General features: G+C 38.6%; 1 pseudogene; it reads left to right on the forward strand.

Annotated features, from left to right (window-relative positions):
* The first annotated feature begins 1508 nt into the window (after positions 1-1508).
* On the forward strand, positions 1509-2511 carry LOC110542324 (small ribosomal subunit protein eS25-like; annotated as a pseudogene).
* The last annotated feature ends 20307 nt before the right edge of the window (positions 2512-22818 follow it).

Below are 22818 nucleotides of genomic sequence, written 5' to 3' on the forward strand. Positions count from 1 at the left end.
GGAACCCGAGTCTTTTCCAGGGGATGTCTGGGTGACCTAAGGCCGGTCCCAAGCGTTTCCTGTACCTTGGGGTTATCTCTCGACTGAAAATTCTAGTCTCTGATAGTGTGGTGCACATGGTTCAGTCTGGGACCGTGACCAGAGACACTGGCTTGTGGCTTTGGGCTGAGGCTGGGGCTGGTGGCTGGCAGCCAAGAGTCTGGCGGAACCGGGATCTCTTCTGAGGTTTAGCCGGGTGAGTTAAAAGCTGATTGAATCCCCCAACGTGGGGTATCCTCTCACCTGGGAAACACAGTGAATGTGTTTTATGGCCGAGAGTTCTGATTACTTGTCACTGTGCTGATCCTGCTGCTGTTGCTCAGAATGAGAGTCCTCCCGGAGCCGCCATCTTGCCCCTCCCAAAAAGCATCCTTTGAGTTTTTCATCCTAGCCATTCTGATGGATATAAGGTGAATGGGAAATAGTAGGTTATGGAGAGGACAGGAACCTCACAAGGAGAGCAAGAGAACCAGAAGATTTGAAAACAGGGGTCTTCTCAGAGACCCATACTCCAACCAAGTACCAGGCATGGAGATAACCTTGAACCCCTGCACAGATGTAACTCATGGCAGTTAAGTGTCCAAGTAGGTTACATAGTAATGGGAAAAGGGACTGCCTCTGACATGAACTGATTGGCCTGCTCTTTGATCACCTCCCCCTGAGGGGAGAACAGTCTTACCAGGCCACAGAAGATGACAAGCAGCCACTCCAGATGCGATATGATAGACTAAGATCAGAAGGAAGGGAAGGAGGACCTCCCCTATCAGTGGACTTGGGGAGGGGCATGCATGAAGAAGGGAGAGGGAGAGTGGGAATGGGAGGGGAGGAGGGAGGGGCTTATGGGGGGATACAAAGTGAATAAAGTGTAAAAAAAATTAAAAAAATAAAAAGATAAAAAACAAACAAACAAAAAAAGAAATCTCAGAGTCGTTTTGATTTGTATTTCCTGAATGACTAAGGATGTTGATCATTTCTTTAAGTTATTTCTCTGCCATTTGATATTCCTCTGTTGAGAATTCTCTGTTTATCTGTATTCCATTTTTTAATTGGATTACTTGTTTTGTTGATGTTTAACTTCTTCAGTTCTTTATATATTCTGGATATTAGCCCTCTGTCAGATATAAGGTTGCTGAAGATCTTTTTCCAGTCTGTAGGCTATCTTTTTGTTCTGATGACAGTGTTCTTTGCTTTACAGAAGGTTTTCAGTTTCATGAGGTCTCATTTATTAATTGTTGATCTTACAGCCTGTTCCACTGGCTGCTCAGTTTCCAAGTGGGTTTTCTAGTAAGGGGTACAAGGGCTGTCTCTGACATGAACTCATTGGCCAGCTCTTTGATCACCCACTTTGGGGGTACAGCCTTGCCAGGCCACAGAGGAAGATGATGCAGCCAGCCTTTTTGAGACCTGATAAGGTTGGGTTAGATAGAAGGGGAGGAGGTCCTACCTTATCAGAGGACTAAGGAAAGAACATGGGGAGTGATGAAGAGAGAGGGTGAGTGGGACTGGGAAGAAATAAAGGAAGGGACTGTAGCAGGGATAGAAAGTGAATAAATTGTAATAAATAAAGATATAAATAAAATTAAATTAAAAATGAAATTAGTTGTTGGACATAATTCAAAAATTCTCATGAAAATGTTATATACTCAATTTAAGATTGTATGAAAAATATTGTTTACTGTGAAAAAATTGATATCATCCAAAGGTGCAAAGATGGTTCACTATGTGCAAAACAACAAATATTATTTTCACATTTATAGATTTAAAGACAGAAAGAATATGAAAGGCAATATCCTCTTTAAAGATACATTTATTTGTTAAGATTTCAAAAAATGTTTTCCTACAATGCTATTTAAATATGGTAATCTAAAGATACTGCCTTTATAATTTAAAGCTATGATTTAACTTTGTTATATAATCATGTTTCCTCAGTGCCTTTAGTGCTAAGTGATTTCCTAGTTCAAAGTGGTATAAACATGATTCTTCAATTGTTTCCATCAGACATTTTAGTTTAAAGAAAGTTTCTATTGATAAAGTAGTATTGTGTTTCGTTTTGTTTTTCTACATCTTAGTGAGGCTGCAGTGGTCATGGCCACTCTCTGAGCTTCCTCAAGAATGACAAGAAGAAGAAGGGTGCCAGCAAGTCAGCCATAATAGACAAAGACCCAGTAAGTAAGTCTGGTGGCAAGGCCAAAAAAACGAGGTGGTCCAAAGTAAAGTTCGGGACAAGGTCACCAATCTCGTTCTGTTTGACAAAACTACACACGACAGATCATGTAATGAAGTTCCCAAGTATAACTTTTTACTCCAGCCATGTTCTCTGAGAGACTGAAGATTCATGGTTCTTTGACCAGGGCAGCCCTTCAGGAGATACTTAGTAAAGGAATTATCAAGCTGGTTTCAAAGCAAAGAGCCCAAAAACACACCAGAAACACAAAGGGTGGAGATGCCCCAGCTGCTGGCAAAGATGCATGAGCAGGTTCAATCATCTGTGTATTTCAAAAAATAAAACTTTATTAAATCAAAATTATTAATTAATTAATATGTTCACTAAAATCTATTAGACTCTGTTAGATAGATTTGATTATTAATAATTATAAAAATATAAATTATTTCAATATTCCCCCTTAATTTTATCCACAGTAAACCAATTTAAAGATGCCTTAATATGTCTACTGTAATTCATTGATAGTGCAGACAATGGCTGCAGTATTGTTGATTCCATGAGACAGTGATTACATAATTTCACACTAAACTTAGCAAGGACTTCAACGGAAAATATTATAGTAAAGATAATGACTATAATAAAGCTAACATCTAAGTTGAGAGTTCTGTAAAGGAGGCAATTATGTTGGCTGGCTATGATTTATGATTTGCTCTTGGTGTTTATTGCTCAACAATAGATTATCACCCAGATGTTAAAAAACTCACTATCCCTCTTCTAATTTTCAATTTAGTTTTAATTTTTGTCTTATAGCTGTTGTCAAAAAAGTGTATAATTTCTTTTGAAAAACAGTAATATATATTGGAAAAGATACTATGATCCTTGGTGAGTTCTCAAATTCATGATCAGTATGCTGATGAGTTTCAACCACCTGTTGCCAGCCTGCTTTGAGGTGATAGCATATAGCCTAACTATCCACTCTCCTTGATGAATTGTTCTTTTTCTTGGAACTATAGGCACAACAACTTTGTAAGACCTATTATTTCTTTTTGCACATTTTAGCCTAGCTAGCAAGTAGGCAAATGAAACAATAATGACTTAAATTCAAACTGTGCCCTATTTGAACATATGTTGTAGCATAAAACTAAAGTAAAGAAATAAATTAATTAAATTGTTATGTTTTGGTTCTCTTCTTGTTTTACACACTGCATAAGGAATATGTCTCATTCATACCAATTTATCACACTTAATAGTTAAAAGTATTACTATATAGGGAAAGGAAAGGTAATTGCTAAATCAAGAAGAAAAGAATGACTATCTCCACAAGAGGTTAGCACAGGTCAACAGAAACTGTAAAGATAGCTTTTCTTTGTAAGAAGAAAATGAAAATTACTTTTTTTTTAAATTTTGGCCCATGTTCAGATCACTGTGGTTAAGGAGGAAGGCACATTTTTAGGAAAGCTGATCCACTTGCACTAAAATTGAAATATTTTTAGTTGGAAAAATAACCCTAACTACAGTTATATGACTGGGAATTCAGACAGTTCATTTTAAGTTCTCATGAATTTTGATAATATGTAAAACTACTAATTTTGCAGGCTATTTGTATAAAAAGGCAGTTTGATAAAAAGACTGCATAAGCTGAAATGATAGTACAGATTGCTTGAACAAGGTTCTTTGCATTGCTGTTAGATGCAAATCCAAAGACTTTAATACCCAAACATGATTCTTACCTTCATTGAACAGACTCCATTAGATGTTTCAAAGAACCACTCTGTGGGTATTTAAATCTGTATTAGCATCAACTTGCAAAGCTAGAGTCATCTGAAGAAAATGAACATTGAAATAATGCCTACATCCAATTTTCTGAAGACATTTTATAGGGCATTTTCTACATTAATGATTGATATAGGAGAGCCAAGTCCACCATGGACAGTACCACTCCTAGATAACTTTTCCTGAGAGACATAAGAAAGTAGGCTAGAGTGAGAGGAAAGGGGAGGAGGGCCTCCCCTCTCAGTTGATTGGGGAAGGGGTATGAGAGAAGAGGGTGGGAGAGTAGGATTGGTAAGGGATGAGAAGGGGGGCTACAGCTGTGATAGAAAGTGAAAAAAATTGTTGTAAATAAAATATAAAATAAAAAGAAAGTAGGTTGAGCAAACCATGCAAAACACTTCTCCATTGCCTCTGGTTCACTTCATACTTTCAGGTCCCTGCCTTGAATTCCTGCACTGAAATCTCTTCTAAGTTTTTTTAGGTCTTTGATTTTTTTTTTCAAAGCAGTAGAGATCAAACTACTATAATGTCCAGAGTTACTACATATGGGCAATATCCTATAAAACCTTTCTGTGATATTTGGAGCTAAGATGGTTCTGAAAGTCTGATACAACCAAGTAAGTTAAAATTGTTCATTTCACTAGTATTAGAGAATGTTTGATTTTTTCCATTTCTTTTTTATTTTTATTTTTATTAATTACAGTTTATTCATTTTGTATCCCCCTGTACCTACCTCCCTTCTCCCCTCCCAAACCCACCCTCCCTCTTCGGCCAATTATCTCAACTTTTTAAAGTTATTTTTTCAAAGTATACACCTAATTGTTCAGTAGGCATGAGAAACTTATGTTATGTACTCTTACTGGTGACACAGGTTAAATGCTTCTACTCATTTTATGTTTACAATCTGTTAGAATTAAGACAGTAATCATATGTCCATTCAGTTAGTGAAAATTTACTTTAACCTTTCTTTGTTTTTCTCTTCTCACAATTTTTTTAAATTATCATTGCACATTCCCTTCTTAGTCAATAATGCAGAGGAAACACAACGGTCTGTTTCATAATATCATCTTACTTTCTGAAATATTTCTGGCTTGCACTCATATATTAGGATTTTACCCTGGTGTATTGCCAACACATTCATTGTTTCTACCTTGTAGCCTGTACAGCAAAGATTAGAAGGACAATATTTTCCATAAGTAGGTTTGCTAAATCAGCCCACAGAACTACTGTATATGCCCCCATAGAGTATAATTAGATAAACAGCCATTCAGATTTTCTTTTTTTTTACAATTTATTAATTACAGTGTATTCATTTTGTATCTCAGCTGTAGCCCCCTCTCTCTTCTCCTTCAAATCCCACCCATCTTCTCTGTTCTCCTCCACTCAACTGATGTGGGAGGTCCTTATCCCCTTCCATCTGACCCCAGCAGTTTCATCAGGACTGGCTGCATTGTCCTCCTCTGTGGCCTGGTAAGGCTGCTCTCCCCTCAGGAGGAGGTGAACAAAGAGCCAGCCACTGAATTCATGTCAGAGACAGTTCCTGTTCCCATTACTAGGGAATCTATGCAGTCTCTGAGCTGCCATTGACTACATATGTGCAGGGGTTCTAGGTTATCTCCCTGCATATTCCTTGTTTGGAGTATCAGTCTCAGAAAAGACACCTGTGCCCATATTTTTTTTCTTTTGTTGCTCTCCTTGTGGAGCTCCTGTTCCCTCCTGGTCTTTCATACTCACCACCCTTCCTTCATAAGATTCCCAGCACTCTGCCCTAAGGTTGGCTATGAGTCTCAGCATCTGTCTCAATATCCTGCTGGGTAGAGTCTTTAAGATCATCTCTGTGGTAGGCTCCTGTCATGTTCCCTGTTTTCATCCTCTTTTGATGTCCATCCTGTTTGCCTTTCTGGGTGAGGATTGATCATCTTACCCAGGGTCTTCCTTCTTGTTTGGCTTCTTTAGGTATACAGATTTTAGTATGTTTATCCTATATTATATTACTAATATCCACTTATAAGTGAGTATATACCCTGTGTGTCTTTTTGCTTCTTGGATACCTCACTCAGGATTATTTTATCTAATTTCCACCATTTGCCTGAAAATTTTATGATTTCCTTAATTTCAATTGCTGAGTAGAATTTCATTATGAGTTATGCATATTTTTATATATCTCCACCTAAAGATACTTTGACTTCTTCCTTTCCAATTCATATTCCCTTGATGGTTTCCAGGTGTCTCATTTCCTTAGTTAGGACTTCAAGTAATTTATTAAATAAGTATAAAGAAAATAGACAACCTTATTGTGTTATTATTTCAACCAATAATAAGGTTGAAAATTTAAAATGTTCATTTTAAAATTGAAAATTTAAAATGTTCAATTTTAATGGCATTGTTTTAAGTTCATCTCTTTGCATAGATGTTGGCTAGAGGCTGCTGAAAACTATCTACATTATATTTAAATATATCCTATGCATCCCTAAACTTTCCAAGACTTTTATCATGAAGGGGTTTTGGATTTCTTTCAAAGAACTATTCATCTAATGGGATATTCATGTGTTTTCTTTTTTCCCCCTTTCAGTTCATTTTTTTTCTTTTTTTAATTTTTCTTTTTTTATTATTCTTATTATTTTTTATTATTAATTACACTTTATTCATTTTGTATCCCCCATAAGCCCCTCCCTTCTCCCCTCCCGATCCCATTCTTCCTCCCCTTTCTGCATGCATGCCCCTCAACAAGTCCACTGATAGGGGAGGTCCTCCTCTCCTTCTTTCTGATCTTAGTCTATCAGTTCTCATCAGAAGTAGCTGCATTGTCATCTTCTGTGGCCTGGTAGGCTGCTCTCCCATCAGGGGGAGGTGATCAAAGAGCAGGCCAATCAGATATGTCAGAGGCAGTTCCTCTTCCCATTACTATGTAACCCACTTGGACACTGAACTGCCATGGGCTACATCTGTGCAGGGTTCTAGGTTATCTCCATAAATAGTCCTTGGTTGGAGTATGAGTCGTATGAGTCTCTGGGAAGTTCCTTGTGTTCAAATTTTCTTGTTCTGTTGTTCTCCTTGTAGAGTTCTTGCCCTCTCCAGCTCTTGCTATTTCCCACTTCCTACATAAAATTAAATTCATTCTGCCCGACAGTTGGCCATTAGGCTCAGCATCTGCTTTGATAGTCTGAAGGGTAGAGGCCTTCACAGGCCCTCTGTGGCAGGTTCCTAGGTTGTTTCCTGTTTTCTTCTTCTTCTGATGTCCATCCTCTTTGCCCTTCAGGATGGGGATTGACCGTTTTAGTTAGGGTCCTCTCTTTTGCTTAGTTTGTTTAGATGTACAGATTTTAGTGGGTTTATCCTATGTTGTATGTTTATATGAGTGAGTATATACTGTGTGTGTCTTTCTGCTTCTGGGACAGCTCACTCAGGATGATCCTTTCCAGGTCCCACCATTTACCTGCAAATTTCATGATTTCCTTATTTTTCATTGCTGAGTAATATTCCATTGTGTAGATGTACCACAATTTCTGCATCCATTCTTCAGTTGAGGGGCATCTGGGCAGTTTCCAGCTTCTGGCTATTACAAATAAAGCTGCTAAAAACATGGTTGAGCAAATGTCCTTTTTGTGTACTTGAGCCTCTTTTGGATATATGCCTAGGAGTGGTATGGCTAGATCTTGAGGACGCAATATTCCTAGTTGTCTGAGAAAGCGCCAGATTGATTTCCAGAGTGGTTGTACAAGTTTACATTCCCACCAGCAGTGGAGAAGGGTTCCCCTTTCTCCACAACCTCTCCAGCATGTGTTGTCACTTGAGTTTTTGATCCTGGCCATTCTGATGGATATAAGGTGAAATCTCAGCGTTGTTTTGATTTGCATATCTGTAATGGCTAATGAGGTTGAGCATTTCTTTAAATGCTTTTCTGCCATTCGATATTCCTCTACAGAGAGTTCTCTGTTAAGCTCTGTTCCCCATTTTTTAAGTGGATTACGTGGTTTGCTGCTTTTCAGCTTCTTTAGCTCTTCATATATACTGGATATGAGTCCTCTGTCAGATAAAGGGTTGGGAAAGATTCTTTCCCAATCTGTAGGCAGTCACTTTGTTTAGATGACAGTGTCCTTTGCTTTACAGAAGCTTTTCAGTTTCATGAGGTCCCATTTATTGATTGTTTCTCTCAGAGCCTGTGCTGTTGGTGCTCTGTTCAGGAAGTTTTCTCCTGTACCAATGAGTTCTAGGGTATACCCCACTTTTTTTTTCTAGCCGATTTAATGTGTATGGTTTTATTTTGAGGTCTTTGATACACTTGGACTTCAGTTTTGTGCAGGGTGATAAATATAGATCTATTTTCATTTTTCTACATATAGACATCCAGTTGGACCAGCACCATTTGTTGAAGATGCTTCCTTTTTTTTTCCCACTGTATCGCTTTGGCATCTTTGTAAAAAAATCAGGTGTTCATAAGTGTGTGGGTTTAGTTCTGGGTCTTCTCTTCAGTTCCATAGATCCACCATTCTGTTTCCATGCCAGTACCATGCAGTTTTTATAACTGTTGCTCTATAGTACAGCTTAAGATCAGGGATGGAGATACCTCCAGAAGATATTTTATTGTAGAGGATTGGTTTTTTCAATTCTGGGTTTCTTGTTATTCCATATGAAGTTGAGAATTTCTCTTTCCAGGTCTGTAAAGAATTGTGTTGGCAATTTGATGGGAATTGCATTGAATCCGTAGATTGCTTTTGGTAAGATGGCCACTTTTACTATGTTAATCCTGCCAAACCATGAGCATGGGAGATTTTTCCATTTTCTCATATCTTCTTCTAATTCTTTCTTCAGAAACTTCAATTTTTTTTTTATACAAGTCTTTGACTTGCTTGGTTAGGGGAAGCCACAGTCCCCTCGATACCTAAACCTCACAAAGACTCAACAAAGAAAGAGAATTTCAGGCCAATCTCCCTTATGAACATTGATGCAAAGATATTTAACAAAATACTTGCAAAACGAATCCAAGAACACATCAAAGATATTATCCACTATTACCAAGTAGGCTTCATCCCAGGTAGGCAGGGGTGGTTCAATATACGGAAATCCCTCCATGTGATCCACCATATTAACAAACTGAAAGAAAAAAACCACATGATAATCTCCCTAGATGCTGAAAAAGCATTTGACAAAATCCAACATCCATTCATGTTTAAAGTATTGGAGAAATCAGGGATACAAGGCACATATCTAAACATAGTAAAGGCGATATACACCAAGCCTATAGCCAGTATCAAACTGAACGGAGAGAAACTTAAAGCAATCCCACTGAAATCAGGGACAAGACAAGGCTGCCCACTCTCTCCATATCTCTTCAACATAGTGCTGGAAGTCCTTGCTAGAGCAATAAGACAGTTGAAGGAGATCAAGGGGATACAGATTGGAAAGGAAGAAATCAAATTATCACTATTTGCAGATGATATGATAGTATACATGAGTGACCACAAAAACTCTACCAGAGAACTCTTACAGCTGATAAACACCATTCAGTTTTTTTTTTTAACTGAGAAGTAATATGCTTTTAATAATATGCTAGGAACATTACTATATAGAAAATAATGTCATGAAAATAAATGGTTATTCTTGTCATATCACTGGGATAATGGACTTATTAATCTTTAAATTGAAGAACTTTGAATTTTACATTATAAAAATACAGACATAACATAGAATGTTTAATGCTGAGTGATTACTTTCCATGCTTTTTAGATGTAAAGTGGATATTTAAGTAACTATACCAATTATTCAAATATACATTCAAATTAATTCTAGTATACAATTTCAAAGTCCACAGCAATAGTGAAATTGCTATGGTCTTCACAAATAAGATTTTTGTGTAATGCAACGAAGTCATCAAGTATGTTGTGCCAGTGACATATGCTTCTTTAACATTATTTTTATTTGCCTAATATCATAAACTGTATACTCATGATGTCTGTCTAGATTTGCTTAATGAACACTTGTTTTTTTAATTTTATTCTTTTCTTATCAGTTACATTTTATTAACTCTGTATCCCAGCCGTGTCCCGATCCCTCATTCCCTCTCAGTCCCTCCCTCCCTCCCTCATCTCCACTGTGCACCTTTCCAAGTCCACTGATAGGGGGGAACCTCCTCCCCATTCATCTGATCCTGTTTTATCAGGTATCTTAAGGACTTGTTGCAAAGCCCTCCTCTGTGGCCTAACAGGACTGCTCCTCCCTTGTGGGGTGGGGAGGACAAAGAGCCAGTTATTGAGTTCCTGTTAGAAATAGTCCTTGTTCCCCTCACTTTGGGAAACCAATTGGTTACTGAGCTATCACAGGCTACACCTGAGCAGAGGTTCTAGGTTATATCCATACATGGTCCTTGGTTGAATGTCAGTCTCAGAAAAGACCCTGTGCCCACATATATTTGGTCCTTATGGAGCTCCTATCCTTTCTGTATCAGACTAACTCCCCTTCATTCTTATGATTCCCTGTATCTGCCAAAGGTTTGGTCATGAGTCTTTGCTTTGAAAACACTGCTAGTTAAAGTCTTTCAGATGCGCTCAGTAGACTCCTGTCAGATGTTCAATGCACATCCCATCTGTCTTTCTAAACAAGGATTGATCATCTTACCCCATGTCTGCTCTCTTGATTATCTTTTTTAGGTGTATAGATTTCATTATGTTTATCATATCTTATAGGTCTATATAAGTGAGTATATACTGTGTTTATCTTTCTCCTTCTGGGCTATTTCACTCAGAATAATCTTTTCTAGATCCCACCATTTGCCTGCAAATTTCATGATTTCCTCCTTTTTGATTGCTGTGTAGTATTCCATTGTGTAGAAATACCAAAATTTCTGTACCCATTCTTCCGTTGATGGACATCTGGGTTTTTTCCAGGTTCTGGCTATTACAAATAAAGTTGCTATAAACATGGTTGAGCAAGTATCCCTTTTGTGTACTTGAGCAAACTTTGGGTATATACCTAGCAGTGGTATAGCTGGATCTTGAGGCAACACTATTCCTAATTGTCTTAGAAAGCGCCAGATAGATTTCCAGAGTGGTTGTACCAGTTTACATTCCCACCAGTAGTCGAGGAGGGTTCCCCTTTCTCCACAACCTCTCCAGCATGTGTTGTCACTTGAGTTTTTCACCTTGGCCATTCTGATGGGTGTAAGGTGAAATCTCAGGGTCGTTTTGATTTGCATTTCCCTGATGACTAATGAGGACGAGCATTTCTTTAAGTGTTTCTCTGCCATTCGATATTCCTCTGTCGAGAATTCTCTGTTTAGATCTGTTCCTCATTTTTTAATTGGATTACTTGGTTTGCTGCTTTTCAGCTTCTTTAGTTTTTTGTATATACTGGATATTATTTCTCTGTCACATAAAGGTTTAGTGAAGATTCTTTCCCAATCTGTAGGCAATTGTTTTGTTTTAATGATGGTGTCCTTTGCTTTACAGAAGCTTTTCAGTTTCATGAGGTCCCATTTATTGATTGTTGCTCTTAGAGCCTGTGCTGTTGGTGTTCTGTTCAGGAAGTTGTCTTCTGTGCCAATGAGTTCTAGGCTGTACCCCACTTTTTTTCCAACTGATTTACAGTATCTGGTTTTATGTTAAGGTCTTTGATCCACTTGGACTTTAGTTTTGTGCAGGGTGATAAATATGGATCTATTTTCATTGTTCTGCATGTAGACATCCAGTTGGTCCAGCACCATTTATTGAAGATGCTGTCTTTTTTCCATTGAATGGATTTGGCTTCTTTGTCAAATATCGAGTATTCATAGGTGTGTGGGTTTATTTCTGGGTCTTCTATGTGATTCCATTGATCCTCCTTTCTGTTTCTATGCCAATACCATGCAGTTTTTATTACTGTTGTCCTGTAGTACAGCTTGGGATCAGGGATGGAGATACCTCCAGATGATCTGTTGTTGTACAGGATTGTTTTGGTATTCTGGGTTTTTTTTTTTCTCCATATGAAGCTGAGAATCTTTTTTTCAAGGTCTGTAAAGAATTGAGTTGGTATTTTGCTGGGAATTGCATTGAATCTGTAGATTGCTTTTGGCAGTATGGCCATTTTCACAATGTTAATCCTACCGATCCATGAGCAAGGGAGATCTTTCCATCTTCTGATATCTTCTTTGATTTCTTTCTTCAGAGACTTGAAGTTTTTCTCAAAAAGGTTTTTCACTTGCTTGGTTAGAGTCACACCAAGGTACTTTATGTTATTAGTGGCTATTGTGAAGGGTGTTGTTTCCCTAATTTCTTTCTCAGCCTTTTTGTCTTTGGTATACAGGAGGGCTTCTGATTTTTTTGAGTTGATTTTGTGTCCTGCCACTTTGCTTAAGGTGTTTATCAGCTGAAGGAGTTCTTTGGTTGAATTTTTGGGGTCGCTCATGTATACTATCATATCTTCTGCAAATAGTGACACTTTGACCTCTTTCTTTCCGATTTTGTGTCCCCTTGATCTCCTTAGATGCTGAAAAAGCATTTGACCAAGTCCACCACCTATTCATTTTTAACGTCTTGGAGAAATCATGGATACAAGGCACATACCTAAAGATAGTAAAGGCAATATACAGCAAGCCTATAGCTAACATCAAACTCAATGGAGAGAAACTTAAATCCATCCCACTGAAATCAGGGACAAGACAAGGCTGCCCATTGTCTCCATATCTCTTCAACATAGTATTTGAAGTCCTATCCAGAGCAATAAGACAACTAATGGACACTTGTTATCCAGGTACTAATTAACAAACATTCCATGTCCTAAATCTGGATTATGAAAAAAAAAATGTGACTTTTAGATATAAAGTGGTTCAACTCTCCAAACTAAAAACTTTGTCTAATTAATTTGACAAGTACTTTGAATCTGAGTATCCACAATATTATTATATTTGTTCACCAAGGCTATTCATAACCATGGATAGTAATCTCACTTGAGCTGCTAATTTTTCACTGTAAAATAATAAAGCTTGAGAAACTTGATAAGATGCTATCACAAAATCAAAGTATAAAAAAATCAGAAAAACAACAGCTGAGAATATAGCTGTATGTGACTGTGTATGTGATGTATATGTTAATGTATATCTCATTTTTAAATTTATGAAATATGTAATATATATTAAGGTGTTATGTACAGCATTTTTTATTTCTTCCCATTTCTCAGTTAAAAATATTCATTATTTTTAATACTTGAAATCAGAGCTTGAAAGCATTGAATAGAAATCCTCTAATCACTATAAAATTAGAATAGTAATAATATCAGCGTCATGCTTTATGGAGTAATAATTTGTTTTGTACTAAGTGAAAATGGGACAGAATAATAAAGCTAAGAACAAATACTCAGAAAAAAATAGTTGTATCTGTTCTCCTGTACTTCCTCAAAAAGCTTCTATTCAAAGCATGTTGTTAGGAACTCTGGTGTGCTAATAATGAGAGGCACATGTGTGACTTGTAAGTACAATAAGGGAGACTCTTTTGGCCATTCAAGTCTTCTGAGGGTCTCTGACCATCTTCAAGGCTTTGAGAGCAGTGCACAAAATTCTTTCAGCTCTTTTTTTTTTTTTAAATCACTGTTTGCTCTAACTCCAAAAATGTAATGCATGACTCATGGCGACGAGAGAGCTACTTGCATGCTCCTCTCAGATGAATAAATGTAGCAATTCAAATCACAGATTCGTAGCTTTGGGAGTGTCCTTCAGTTTTAGAATACCATGCAACTGTGGATCTATGAGCTGGCAATTATGTCAAGTACAATGACAGTAGTGGGTATTAAAATGTCAGCCATTCTCTAGAAACTTGATAGGAAAGCTATAGAAGAACTTTTTAAAAACCTAATTTCTAGGCAGTTAAAGGAATAGCGAGATTTTTAAATTATATCCATTATGCTTCTTTTATTTTATTGCTAATAACTGCGGAAATGAGGAGTAGTACATGGTAAGAATAAAGTATCACTGGGATGAGTTTCAACTTGATTTTGGTTCTATAGAAGAGGGTTTATATTTGATTCACGGTACTTGGAACTCCCTGTTATTTGATTTCCACTAGCTTTTCTAGCATTGTCCTCAAATACATACTTTCTACTTTTTTTTAACAAGGGAGGTTCTAATCTACGATTTGTCAACATGTCTATTCCTTCTAATGACTCCAAGTTCTTTCATATATTAAATTTTAGAAAATTTATAAAATATTTTTTCACTTTGTCAGCATTTGTGCCACTGAACCGTTTTGTGTTTGTTTTTGTTGTTGTTTTGTTTGCTTGTTTGTTTTTCTCTCTATTAGAAATAGCTCATTCTGGTTACTTTAATGTTAATTTTACATGAGAAAGTCATTTGTGAAGAAGGCATTTCAGCTGAGAAAATGTATAAGAAATCACCTCCTCTTGATGGGGAAGCAGCCTTAGTAGGCCACAAAGGAAAACAATGCAGCCAGTCTTGATGAGACCTGATAAGCTAGGGTCTGATGGAAGGGGAGGAGGACCTCCCCTATCAGAGGACTGGAAGAGGAACAAGGAGGAGATGAGGGACAGAGGGTGAGATTGAGAAGGAATGAGGGAGAGGTCTACAGATGCATACAAAGTGAATAAACTGTAACTAATATAAAGAATAAAAATTTAAAAAAAACCTGAAAAAAATAATAAAAAGAAAGAAAGCAGCAAGGTTAGCAAATCATGAAGTGCAAGAAAAGCAAACCAGCAAGAAGTTATTCTTCCATAGCTCTACTCCAGCTGTAGTCACCATGTTAGTACCCTGACTGCCCTCAGGAGTGGATTTAGAGCTGTAAGAAGAAGTGATTCCTTTCTTCTCCAAGTTGATTTAGGTCAGGATATTTTAGCACAGCATTAGAAACAGAGCAGCCTGGCTAGGACATTGCAGCCAGTCCTGAGGAGACTTGATAATCTAGGGTCAGCTGGAAGGGGAGGAGGTCCTCCCCTGTTAGTGGACTTGGATAGGGGCAGGGAGAAGACTAGGGAGGGAGGGTGGGATTGGGAGGGAATGAGGGAGGGAGCCATGGCTGGGATACAAAGTAAATAAGCTGTGATTAATATAAAAAATTAAAAAAAAAAGATTTCTAGATTGTACATATTTTTTATTATTTTATTATTTTTTTATTTTTCATCAATTACACTTTATTCATTCTGCATCCCCCCATAAGCCCCTCCCTCCTCCCCTCCCAATCCCACCTTCTCTCCTCCCTCCGCATGCATGCCACTCCCCAAGTCCACTGATAGGGGAGGTTCTCCTCTCCTTTCTGATCTTAGTCCATCAGTTCACATCAAAAGTGGCTGCACTGTCCTCCTCTATGGCCCGGCAAGGCTGCTCCCCACCGGGGGAGGGGTGATCAAAGAGCAGGCCAATCAGATTATGTCAGAGGCAGTCCCTCTTCACATTACTATGTAACCCAATTGGACTCTGAACTGCCCTGGGCTACATCTGTGCAGGGTTTCTGGGTTATCTCCATGATAGATTGTACATATTAAGTATATAAATATTAATAAAATTTCTGCCTTAAAAAGACTTATAACCAATAAAGTTTACCAAATCTATAAAAAAAAAAAAGAAAAAAGAAAAACAAAAGAAACTCCACCTAAGGTCGGCACTCTAGTCTGAAACATGGCACCGTGGTCTCTATGGGCTGTGCAGAGACTGTAGCGCCTCCTGGCCTGGGGAACCATGTTAGAGAGCAGATGAGATATCAGAGAGCTGTCACTGATTCTCAAGACATAGGGAGAGGAGCCCAGAGATGGGTGGAAGATGCCAAGATATTTGGAAACCAGGGCTTCTGTAAGGACTTGGTGGAGGTGACAGACATTTTGGAGAAGACTTCTGGGTGCTTTTCAGAATGAGCCGGACCTGAGGAAGACAAGCTTACCCTAGAAAGTCATCCAAGGGCTGTCCCTTTTCGAAGCAAAGCTGAAAAGTGTGTTTGCTAAGCATGGCTTAGAGAAAATGACACCCATTGGTGACAAATATGACCCTCACAAGCATGAATTCTTCTGTCACATGCCAGCAGGTGTTGGGGTGCAGCCTGGCACCATGGCATTATTTCGGCAGGGTGGCTACAATCTTCATGGCTACACCATTAGACTTGAGCAAGTGGAAGTGGCAGTGGATTCTCAGAGAAGGCTCTGAATAGTCCTCCAGGAAGTAAGTACTCTCCAGATTCCAGGCACCTATGTCTCCTGGTTTGTATTATACATGAGGGCCTTCATGTGCTCTGCTTTGGAATTAGTCCTATTGGTTTTATCTCTAAAGTGTCTTATTGGTTATATGTGACCTGCTTGGCCTCATCAGAAGTCCTGCCATTAGGCATTTGAACAATGTGACGAGTGTCCTACTGCCTTTATCAAAATGTTTACAAAAATCATTTAAATTTGTACTCTGATGGCTGAATCTAATGTCTTAACTGTGTTTTCGTCCAATTACTGGAATTAATACATCTTATATCTTAGATAGAGATGGTAGGGATTGTTTTAACATTTAGGTACTTCGATTACAATGCTTTACCCTTGTACAAATTTAGATAATTTGGGTTGACAAAACATACAAAGAGAAGGCTCGTTTTTTTGTTTGTTTGTTTGTTTTTTAATTTCATTTAATCTTTTTTAATTTCACTTGTTGTTAGGGTTCGCACTCACATTGTTTCAAAGCTGCCCCTTTCTGGTCCTGTTTGGAAGCATAAAGGGCCAGGCCAATCTTCCTTTTCTGTTGTTGGTAAAGTATATGTTTACTAAACTGGTCTCAAGTCTATGAACAAGGCCTGGCTGCCCTGATAACACAGCCCACCCCTGGGGAGCCAGGCATGATGACTGATCATTCAAAAATAAAAAGAAAGTATTAAGATGGATGACTTTTTTTTTTTTTGCAATACATTATTTACACAAAAGTAATGCTGTTGCCTCTCTTTTGTGAATTCCCCTGAATGAACTGGGCCAAGGTATAGGATAAGGTATAGGACTACTTTGGAGAAGACGAGGAACTTCCTGTAGCAGGAACAACTGAAAAAAGTATATAATCAATGTCCTGATACATGTGGTAAATCTTTGGGGAGGGGCTACCCCAATCAGCTTCTGTCGCCTTCACTATTCCAGTTTTTAAATCTTGAGTCAAAAGCAATAGTATAGATATAATTCACAAAAAGAACAAAGTCATCTGTTTGTTTGTTTTGTTTTGTTTTGTTTTTCTGCACATGTTTTGTCAAGAAAGGGTGTGACACAGCCCCATCACTGTCCACCTAGGATCAATTTCAATACATGAGAGAGGGACCATTTTCCTTGTAACCCTCCCTGCTGAGCTGTAACTGCTGGAAGGCTGACAGCGAGGCCAGGGTGCAGCTGCTCTTCCACACAGAATACATGAACTCAGAGAGCAATGATGTTGATCTTCATGATATTGGGAGCCAAAGCAGTGATCTGCAATCTTGTTATAGTCAATGGGGTATGTGCTGGTACAACCAGACAGGACTGTGTTAGCATAGAGGTCTGAGGATATTGGCATCACACTTATGATGGGATTTAAGTTAAGCTCATGGGTGCCATAGTATTCCACAGGCAGAAAGGAAAGTTGGAAGAACTCCTGGGGGCAGCAGAATTGGGTCCTTATCAATAGTGATAACTGATGCAGCAGCACATATCTCTTCTCCAGGAAGGACAAGGATGCAGCAGCAGGCATATCTTACTGGAAGCCCAGGGCAGCATGGCACCATGGCACAGCTTCTCCTTGACATTGTGATTGATTTTTCACTTTGCTATGGTAAAGCTGTAGCCACACTTGCTCAGAAGCTTCATGATTAGTCTGTAAAGGCTTGTCCAACTGGATCCAGACACAGGATGGTATAGGGGAGAACGTAGTGCCTAAAGGTGGGCACAGTGTGGGTGACTCTACCACCAGAGTCCATCATGATGCAGGTGGTACTATTAGTCATACCTATAGCACAGGCTCGATGTCTATGTGCATGTCTCGCTATTGATGGTCTGGAACATGATCCGGGTCATTTTTTTCTTTTTTAAATTTAATTTAATTTAATTTAATTTAATTAATTATTCGTTATTCACTTTGTATTCTCCCATCAGCCCCCCCCTCCTCCCCTGCCAGTCCCACCTTCCTCCCCCTTCTTCACACATGCCCCTCCCTAAGTCCACTGATAAGGGAGGTTTCCTCTCCTTCCTTCTGATCTTAGTCTATCAGATCTCATCAGGAGGGGCTGCATTGTCATCTTCTGTGGCCTGGTAAGGCTGCTCTCCCCTCAGGGGGAGGTGATCAAACAGCAGGACAATCAGATTGTGTCAGAGGCAGTCCCTCTTCCCATTACTATTTAACCCACTTGGGCACTAAACTGCCATGGGCTACATCTGTGCAGGGGTTCTAGGTTATCTCTATGAATAGTCCTTGGTTGGAGTATGAGTCTCTGGGAAGACCCCTGTGTTGAAATATTCTGGTTCTGTTGCTCTCCTTGTGGGGTTCCTGCCCTCTCCAGATCTTACTATTTCCCACATCTTAGAAAAGATTCCATGCACTATGCCCAACAGTTGGCCATAAGTCTCAGTGTCTGCTTTGATAGTCTGAAGGGCAGAGCCTTTCAGAGGCCCTCTGTGGCAGGTTTCTAGGTTGTTTCCTGTTTTCTTCTTCTTCTAATGTCCATCCTCTGCCTTTCGGGATAGGGATTGGTCATTTTAGTCAGGGTCCTCTCTCTTGATTAGTTTCTTGAGAGGTACAGATTTTAGTAGGTTTATCCTATGTTATATGTCTATATGAGTGAGTATATAACGTGTATGTCTTTCTGCTTCTGGGACAGCATCCTGGGACAGGATGATCCTTTCTAGCTCCTACCATTTACATGAAATTTCATGATTTCCTTATTTTTCATTGAAGAGTAATACTCCGTTGTGTAGAAGTACCACAATTTCTCTATCCATTCTTCTGTTGTGGGTCATCTGGGTTGTTTCCAGCTTCTGCCTATTACAAATAAAGCTGCTACAAACATGGTTGAGAAAATGTCCTTTTTGTGTACTTGAGCCTCTTTTGGATATATGCCTAGGAGTGGTGTGGCTAGATCTTGAGGTAGCACTATTCCTAGCTGTCTGAGAAAGTACCAGATTGATTTCCAGAGTGGTTGTACAAGTTTACATTCCCACCAGCAGTGGAGGAGCATTCCCCTTTCTCCACAACCTCTCCAGCATGTGTTGTCAATTGAGTTTTTGATCTTGGCCATTCTCATGGGTGTAAGGTGAAATCTCAAGGTCGTTTTGATTTGCTTTTCCCTAATGGCTAATGACGTGGGGCATTTCTTAAAGTGTTTCTTTGCCATTCGATATTTCTCTACAGAGAGTTTTCTGTTTAGCTCTGTTCCCCATTATTTAATTGGATTACTTGGTTTGCTGCTTTTCACCTTCTTTAGTTCTTCATATATACTGGATATTAACCCTTTGCCACATAAAGGGTTGGTGAATATTCTTTCCCAATATGTAGGCAGTTGCTTTGTTTTGATGACAGTATCCTTTGCTTTACAGAAGCTTTTCAGTTTCATGAGATCCCATTTTTGATTGTTGCTCTTAGATCCTGTGCTGTTGGTGTTCTGTTCAAGAAGTTGTCTCCTGTCTCAATGAGTTCTAGGGTATTCCCCACTTTTAATTCTAACCTATTTAATGTGTCTGGTTTTATGTTGAGGTCTTTGATACACCTGGACTTTAATTTTGTGCAGGGTGATCTATTTGCATTTTTCTACATGTAGACATCCAGTTAGACCAGCACCATTTGTAGAAAATGCTGTCTTTTTTCCATTGCATGATTTTGGCATCTTTGTCAGAGATCAGGTGTCCATAAGTGTGTGGGTTTATTTCTGGGTCTTCTGTTTGGTTTCATTGATCTCCCATTCTGTTTCTATGCCAGTACCATGCAGCTTTAATAGCGGTTGCTCTATAATACAGCTTAAGATCAGGGATGGAGATACCTCCAGAAGATCTTTTATTATAGAGGATTGTTTTAGTAATTCTGGGTTTCTTGTTATTCCATATGAAGTTGAGAATTTTTTTCTTTTCCAGGTCTGTAAAGAATTGTGTTGGTAATTTGATGGGTATTGCATTAAATCTACAGATTGCTTTTGAAAAGATGGCATTTATACTATGTTAATCCTGCCAAGCCATGAGCAGGGGAGATCTTTCCATCTTCCCACATCTTCTTCTAATTCTTTCCTCAGAGTCGGTTAGGGTTACCCCAAGGTACTTTATATCATTTGTGGCTATTGTAAAGGGTGTTGTTTCCTTAATTTCTTTCTCAGGTCTTTTGTCTTTTGTATACAGGAGGGCTACTGATTTTTTTTCAGTTAATTTTGTATCTGGCCACTTTGCTGAAGGTGTTTATCATCTGTAGGACTTCCCTGGTGGAGTTTTTTGGGGACACTCACTTATACTATCATATCATCTGCAAATAGTGATAATTTGACTTCTTCCTTTCCAATTTGTATCCCCTTGATCTCCTTCATCTCTCTTATTACACTAGCAAGGACTTCCATAACTATGTTGAAGAGAGTGGGCAGCCATGTCTTGTCCCTGATTTCAGTGGGAATGCTTTAAGTTTCTCTCCATTCAGTTTGATGTTAGCTATAGGCTTGCTGTATATTGCCTTTACTATGTTTAGATATGTGCCTTGTACCCCTGACCTCTCCAATACTTTAAACATGAATGGATGTTGGATTTTGTCAAATGCTTTTTCAGCATCTAGGGAGATTATCATGTGGTTTTTTTCTTTCAATTTGTTAATATGGTGGATCACATTGATGGATTTCCTTTTACTGAACCACTCTTGCATGCCTAGGATGAAGCCTACTTGGTCATAGTGGATGATATCTTTGATGTGTTCTTGGTCTAGGTTTGCAAGTATTTTTGTTGAATATTTTTACATCAATGTTCATAAGGGAGATTGGTCAGGAATTCTCTTTCTTTTTTGGGTCTTTGTGAGGTTTAGGTACCAAGGTGACTGTGGCTTCATAGAATGAGTTTCGTAATGTTCTTTCTATTTTTATTTTGTGGAATAGTTTGAAGAGAAATGGAGTTAGCTCTTCTTTGAAGGTCTGGTAGAATTCTGCGCTGAAACTATCTGGTTTTGGGCTTCTTTTTTTTATTTTCGATGATCGCTTTTATTTCATTGGGGGATATAGGACTATTTAATTGATTTACTTGGTCCTGATTCAGCTTTGGTAAGTTGAATAGATCAAGAAAACTGTCTATTTCATTTAGATTTTCAAATTTTGTGGCATATAGATTTTTGAAGTAAGTCCTAATGATTGTTTGTACTTCCTCAGTGTCTGTAGTTATGTCCCCCTTTTCATTTCTGATTTTGTTGATTTGGGTAGTGTCTCTTTGCCTTTTAATTAGCTTGGTAAGGGTTTATCTATCTTGTTGATTTTCTCAAAGAACCAGCTCTTGATTTCATTGATTCTTTGAATTGTTTTTTTGTTTCTAATTGATTGATTTCAGCCTTGAGTTTAATTATTTCCAGCCATCTACTCCTTTTTGGTGTGTCTGTTTCTTCTTTTTCTAGGGTTTTTAAGTGAGCCATTAAAGTGCTTGAATGAGCTGTCTCTTCTTGAAGGCACTTAGTGCTATGAACTTTCCTCTTAGCACTACTTTCATTGTGTCCCACAAGTTTGGGTATGTTGTGTCTTCATTTTCATTGAGTTCTAGGAAGACTTTAATTTCTTTTTTTATTTCTTCCCTGACCCAGCTGTCATTTAGTAGCAAGTTTTCCAGTTTCCATGTATGTGTAGGTGTTTTGCTTTCTCTGTTGTTATTGAGGTCCATCTTTATTCCATGTTGATCAGACAGGATACAAGGGATTATTTCAATTTTCTTGTATCTTTTGAGGCTCACTTTGTGACCAACTATATGGTCTATTTTGGAGAAGGTTCCATGAGGTCCTGAGAAGAAGGTAAATTCTTTTGCTTTTGGGTGTAAAGTTCTGTAAATGTCTGTTAGGTCCATTTGATTCAAGGTCATCTTTTCTTGATTATCACAGTGTTCAGAGAGCCTAGGTAAGCAGCACCAAGCACTCCTCCAGGGCCACGCTTGGCTCATTTTATAAGGTGTGACATTGTCTGTCATCCACATTGGTGACAATATCATACTCGATGGGTACTTCAGTGTCAGGATGTGTCTCTTGCTCAAGACCTTGCTGTCCTTCTGGCCAGTGCTCATCATCACACCCAGTGAGTTGAACAACACAGCATGGATACAGGAGACAGACTTGGTAGCATCCTTGCCTGTGAAGACAGCTTTGTTTGAACCAGTGTAGCATTATCTGTTTCCATGGCAAATGATGTCAGGAGGGGACCCAGGGCTGGAGTTGCTGAGAGAGGCCTGTGCTTCCCAGGTGAACATGGATACCACAGAGTGTTTCACTTATAAGGAATGAGTTCTTTTCAGCCTCTTGGGTATGAAGCACCATTAGCAAATGACACAAATACATTTGTATATGTAATTACACACAATGGCTGGTCCTATTAACTCTGACTCCTGGTCTTTGTCAGATTTGGCCTAGGATCATATATTAGGTTATATGGAGAGGAGACAGAGACAAAATATTGGACTCCCATAATTTCTCACTTAACAATGCTTGAGATGTGCCTCTCCCCTAAAGCATCCTATAGTAGGGGCTGACAAGTTACCTCTCACAGGAACAAAATTTGTGTTTTTAGGGCACTGGGGATTGAATGCAGAGTCTCATGAATGCTGGGTAAGCACTCTGCAAATGAGCTATGCTCCCAACCCTGACAAGCTTTGCTTTCTAGTCTTTTTATCTACCTTAAACCAAGTTTGCATGAACATCTAGTCTTTTATGTAATAACCTTATAAATTGTATGAAC

This window comes from Meriones unguiculatus, chromosome 3 (assembly GCF_030254825.1).
Source record: "Meriones unguiculatus strain TT.TT164.6M chromosome 3, Bangor_MerUng_6.1, whole genome shotgun sequence".
NCBI classification, from domain to species: Eukaryota; Metazoa; Chordata; class Mammalia; order Rodentia; family Muridae; genus Meriones; species Meriones unguiculatus.